We start from the raw sequence: 6,000 nt of genomic DNA, 5'->3' as shown, positions 1-6,000 counted from the left end.
CTGCTCTGTCTAAGGACAGGGGCCAAGGACAGATGCCCGGCTTGCAATAAGGTTCAAAGCCCAACTGCTATTATCGGCTTTGGGACCTTGGGTGAGTCACTTAATTTCTCTGGGCTTCAGTTTAGTCATTTGAAAAATGGGAAGAGAATGCTTTAAAATATAAGTTTTGTTATTATCCAGATATGGTGAGGCCAACAGATCAGGAGACCACTGCCATTGAAGAGGTAGTTTGAAATGGATGGCTAATGGGAAGCAGCCGCATAGCGCAGGGAGATCAGCTCGATGCTTTGTGACCGCCTAGAGGGGTGGGAAAGGGAGGGTGGGAGGAGGCTCAAGAGGGAGGGGATATGGGGATATATGTATACATATAGCTGATTCACTTTGTTGTACGGCAGACACTAACACAACACTGTAAAGCAATTATACTCCAATAAAGATATAAAAAAAAAAAAGAGAGAAAAGGTAGTTTGTAATACTCAGAGATCCCAAGAGAAGAAGACATGCCATTCAGGGTCACACAGGGAATCACCAGGGCCAGTCAGGGGGCAGAGGGAGGGAGACGCATGAGCAATAGCTTTTGTTGTGGTTTTTGTGGGAAGGAAGATGGGAGGCAGGGTGAGCAGGGTTAGGGTTGGCTACTTTGAATAATTTCAGCAGGCTCTGGGGCCTAGGGCTGTGCCTGGTTGTCTGATACCTGGCGTGGGGTAATGAGGGTCGGTGGGCAGTAGCCCTGAGTGTGAGAGCTCCGTAAGGGAGGTGGTCGAGGTGTGAACTCTCGATTGGTTGGTTTATATATGAAAGGCCCTCTCCCAGGCAACTTGTTTATCACCTCTAGAAGTTGGCTAACCTTGGGAGGGGTGGTCCCTCCAGAGTCAGCAAGGTCCCGAGATGGCAAAGCATCAGAAATACAGAATAAAAAGATGTGATTAATACAGGGGAATCACAGCAGCTCCTCATTCATTTGGAGATTAAACAAGTTACTGTTGTTGGAGCTCCCAGCATAGTGCCTGACGGGTGACAGGAACACAGTACAGGCTGGAATCCAAAGCCACATCCCTCCTCCTCTGAGAAGCCTTCCCGAGCTGACCACACCTGGCATCTCTTCTATTGATGGCCCCCAGTTCCCCATTAGTGCCACCAGATTTTTTTTTCTATACCAGTGAATTCTACACACACATGGTTCTGGGGGACCAGGGTTCTCACCAGTCTGGGTTGATGGGGAAAGAGTGGGTAGCTCAGCCTGAGTCCAAGGATATTTTAAAAGAAATGGATGAGAAGAATCATACACCCGCCTGGATACTCGACCATCTGGTAACACAGTGTGACCAGGAAAGACCCTTTGGAGAAGTCAGTACAGGAGAGGGGACTTCCCTCCTACATGGGACATTTTGAATGTTGTGTCAGGAGGTACACACACTTCCTCAAACCCAGGCAAGAATCAGAACCAGAAGTTCTGCTCTCAGGAGAGGGTGCAATGAACATGTTGATGCAGTGAGCATCTGGAGGGCTTAGTTCCAGAATGTTCCTTCACTGTACTTGGGGCCTGGGAGGAAGAAGGTGGCCCCCTCGCCGGCTCCCACAAGTCCTTTGTTATGGACTGATTTGTGTCCCCAACCCCAAAGTCTTATGATGAATCTCTGATCCCCAGGGCCTCAGAAGGTGACTGTATTTGGAGACAGGGTCTTTAATGAGGTAATTAAGCTAAAATGAGGTCATTAGGGTGGGCCCTAATCCAGTATGACTGGTGTCCTTATATGAAGAGGAGATTAGGACACAGACACACAGAGGAAAGCCCACGCGAGGACACGGGGAGAAGACGGCCTACAAACCAAGGAAAGAGGAAAACCCAACTCTGCCCACACCTTGATCATGGACTTCCAGCCTCCAGAAATGTGAGAAAATAAATCCCTTTTGTTGAAGTCATCTGGCCTGTGGTACTTTGTCAGGGTAGCCTGAGAAAACCCACACACCCTCCAGAAACCTCTGGTGGCTCTGCCTTCTTTCCAGAAGCAGAAGCTGTGGTTGGGAGACAGGTGGCCCTTCTTGCAGAGGACTCTCATGGTCAAGGTTAGGCCAGTGGTTCTCACACTTGAATGTGCATCAGCATCACCTTGTGGGCTTGGTAAAGCTCAGATCACGGGTCCCACCCACAGAGTTTCTGAGTCGATAGATCTGGGGCGGGGCCTGAGAATCTGCATTTCTAACAAGTTTGTTCTCGTGTGGTGCTGCTGGTTCAGGGACCACACTTTGTTTTTGTTTTTTAATTTATCTATCTATCTATCTATCCGGCCGTGTCTTATTTGCGTCATGCAAACTCCTAGTTGCGGCATGTGGGATCTAGTTCCCTGACCAGCGATTGAACCCGGGCCCCTGCCTTGGGAGCATGGAGTCTTATCCACTGGACCACCAGGGAAGTCCCAGGGACCACACTTTGAGAACCAATGATTATGATGCCCACTAAACTCTGAGAACCACTGGCCTGACAGCAGGAGGCCCCTGCGGGAGGGTCACTTTTAGAGACGGGCCATTTAGCCCAATGTTTCTCTAAGTCTGCTGTGCATTGGAAACACCTGAGAGGTTTTAAAAATACCAACACCTGCACCCTCCCCCAGAGATTCCAGTCTGGGGTACAGCCTGGGCAGTGGAATTTAGAAACTCCCAGGATTCTAATGTGCGGCCAGGGTTGAGAGGCCCTGCTCCAGTCTACTCGCCCACTGCTCTGCACCCCCTGCGCCCTCACGCCCAGAGCGGGGAGAAGTCACCCAGGATCACACAGCGATTGGGGCAGGTCAGAGAGTGGAACGCCAGTCTCCTGGGGACCCTGCCTTCCCACCAGAGTGGTGGCTTTCATGATTTTTCAAGCCCCAGAAGGCTTTCTTCAAATGAAATGCTACTCAGAACCTTAGTATATAAACCAAACACAACTAGGTCTGTCTTGGTTGGAACCAGCTGGGTGGGGCCTGGAGCCCTGCCACCCCCAACCCCCAGCAGCCCCACCTCTGTCCTCAAGGTTCTGAAGAACACACCCTAAGATCGCTGAGCTCTCCAAGATATCCTCTTGGGGGCCTCTGGGGAGTCTGGAGGGCTTTGGAGCCAGAAGCCAGCATAGCGCCCCCCTGAGAACAATGGTGACCCAAGCTTGGAGGCTAAGACCTCAGTTCTTTTTTAAAAATTTAATTAATCAATTAATTAATTTTTGGCTGCACTGGGTCTTCGTTGCTGCACACGGGCTTTCTCTAGTTGTGGCGAGCAGGGGCCACTCTTCGTTGCGGCGTGCAGGCTTCTTCATTGCGGTGGCTTCTCTTGTTGGGGAGCACGGGGCTCTAGAGCTCAGGCTCAGTAGCTGTGGCGCACGGGCTTAGTTGCTCCGCGGCATGTGGGATCTTCCCAGACCAAGGATCGAACCCGTGTCCCCTGCACTGGCAGGCGGATTCTTAACCACTGTGCCACCAGGGAAGTCCCAAGACCTCAGTTCTTATGAGCTTAGCAGGAGCCTATCCTGTGGCCAGACAAGGGGGTCAGGGAGGTGTGTAGGAATGGGGGTCTTCCTCCCCACCGTTCACCTGTCCACCCGGACATCACTCAGCCACATCGTGGGTGCCTCCTTCCCACGAGCAGGAGAACGGCCCCCAGCGCAGAACGTGAGGACAATTTGTAAACACTCATGGTAACAGTGTCTCTCAGACTTTCTGACTGTGACGTGCAAGAAAAAAGTTCATCTTCATCTAGTACTCGCATGCAAACACGTGAAACTCAGACAAAAGATTTAGTACACAAGGTCGATTTGGTCACATGTATTACACTTGCATCTCTTCTGTTCTCTCCTTTTTAAATGCTGTTCCTGACCCACTAAATCAATTTTATACCCCACCAACGGGTCACAGCCTGCAATTTGAAAAGTGCTGGTAGAGCATGAAAGGCTGAGCAGGAAGGGCCAGTGTCCTCGTGGAGTCGGTTACTGGTGGCTAGAAGCAGGGCAGGGCCAGCTGAAATCTGTGCTTTCGGAAGCCCCCTCCCCGTGCCCCCACTGCAGGCAGGCAGGCGGCCTGTGGGTGCGCTGGAGGAACAGGCCTGGGTCAGGGCTTTCAGCCTTCCTGCTTTTGCAGGTGCCACCAGAGTGCATCTCCCTTTGAGAGAAGGGTACAGGATGCAGCTCTGGCGTCATCTCCTCCAGGAAGTCTTTCCTGGACTTCCAGCCTCCAGATCGCTCCTCTTTCCCAGGATTGCTGGTGCCGGTGTCCTGTGTGTCCCCCACTCCCGAGGCCTGATGCTCAGCCAGAGCAGGCAGCTCAGGAATGTGGAGGACAGAATGAACGAGGGAGTAGATAACCCAGGCCCGGCAGGAGCCCCTGGCCTGGTCTTGCCTGCCTCCTACCCTGCATCCTGGCAGCTGCCCTGGCCGCCCCGTGGGACCCGCCCGGAGCCACAGGGATCAGGCCAGCTGAGGGCTCCGGGCATGGGTGGAGGGGTCTGCCTAGGGCAGGGGGTGGCTACTGGCAGAGCCCAGGAGGAAGAGAACTCCCTGCCTGGCAGTGTTCCTGGGTCAGGCTCTTGGAAGGACTTCTGGGCATGGCGGGCTGGGGGAGGTGAGGCAATAAGGGCGATAAGGGCGCGTGCAGGAGCGAGCACTACTGTGAGACAGGTAGAGGCAGCACGGAGGAGGGCGGGGGGTGCCCGGACAGCTCTGTGCACCAGCTCCCAGAGCCCCGTGGGAACCCTTGGGGCAGGCAGCTCAGCCCCAGGCCCTACTCTGTGCCCAGCCCAGGGAAGAGAAGGCCCTGCTCTCCAGTTGCTGAGTGTACCCCAAAGCTGTGGCCATCACCCCATCAGAGAATGGTGTGGCTGGTGGAGTGAAATACCCCGAAGGCCTCAGCCCCAGGCCACAATGCCTTGGGGTGACCTTGGGCCAGGGGTGTGCTTCCTCAAGCCTCAGTTTCCCTATCTGGGGAGCAGGATAGTTTGTTCGGTCGTGGATACCTGTGTGTGTCAGTCCTGTATCCCTCCCTTCCTGCAGCTCACCAGGCTGCCGCCAAAGCAGACTGAATTCATCTTCTCTCTGAGTCAGAATCCCAGAGAAGCAGGAGACCCAGAGGAAAGGTGTCCTGCTCTGGGATTGGGACAGTCCCCTGTGAGTCCCATGAGTGGATCACCCCTTGCAAGCATCCTCAGAGGCGGCCCAGGCCCCAGGCTCCCCAGCTTCAGCACAGTGTCAGGGTGCACAAAGGTACAGAGGCTCCCGCAAGGGAGTGATTGAGGCCAGGGCTTAGAGGAGACTCCTGGATTTTGGTTGGGGACGGATGGTGGAGGCCGAGAGACCCAGTAACTGGGATGGAATTTACTGCCCCCGCCCACGTGACAGGGGCTCTGAGTTAAAATTAAATAGATCTAAAGGAGATAGGAGTGCTCTTTCTGGCGGCCCGAGTTCGTAGACAGGGCTCCTAAACCCTGTGTTTATAAACTTGGCTAACAATATCTCCGATTGAAAATGGAGATGTGCTTTGTAAACTGTCAAGTGTGAAAGCAATGAGAGGCGTGTTCTGCACTCCTCTGTCCTGGGTCCCCTGGGGAGGGGTGCAGAAAGCACCTGGCTCGCAATGTTCTCCCCAGACCGCAGCAGACAGCCCGTGAGGCAATGTGGGAACAGCACGGGGCAGAACGGCCCGTCTGGGACACCCACCCACCCCCAGCTCGCACGGGTCAAGGACCCAGACTGACAAATGACTCAGACACACAAACACCCAGGCCTGGGCAGAGGTGTCTGGATCAGAGATGCGTGCCTCCGGAGCTGGGACACCCTGGGCCAGCGGTGGAGCTGGCACTCGTGGGGAGGGGCCTTCCCCCTGGGCCTCTGGCTCCCCCAGCCTCAAACATCTGCTTCAGCTGCCTGAAATGGTGTCACGGACCCCGTCCCACTTTTGAGCACTTGCTTTAACCAGACTCTTACGGACATGAGTCATCGATCTTAAAGGCTTGTGAAGACCCCTGTCTCCGTAAGAGAAA

The sequence above is a fragment of the Delphinus delphis genome, chromosome 15 (genome assembly GCF_949987515.2).
Source record: "Delphinus delphis chromosome 15, mDelDel1.2, whole genome shotgun sequence".
Taxonomy (NCBI): domain Eukaryota; kingdom Metazoa; phylum Chordata; class Mammalia; order Artiodactyla; family Delphinidae; genus Delphinus; species Delphinus delphis.
This window is presented reverse-complemented; position numbering follows the sequence as displayed.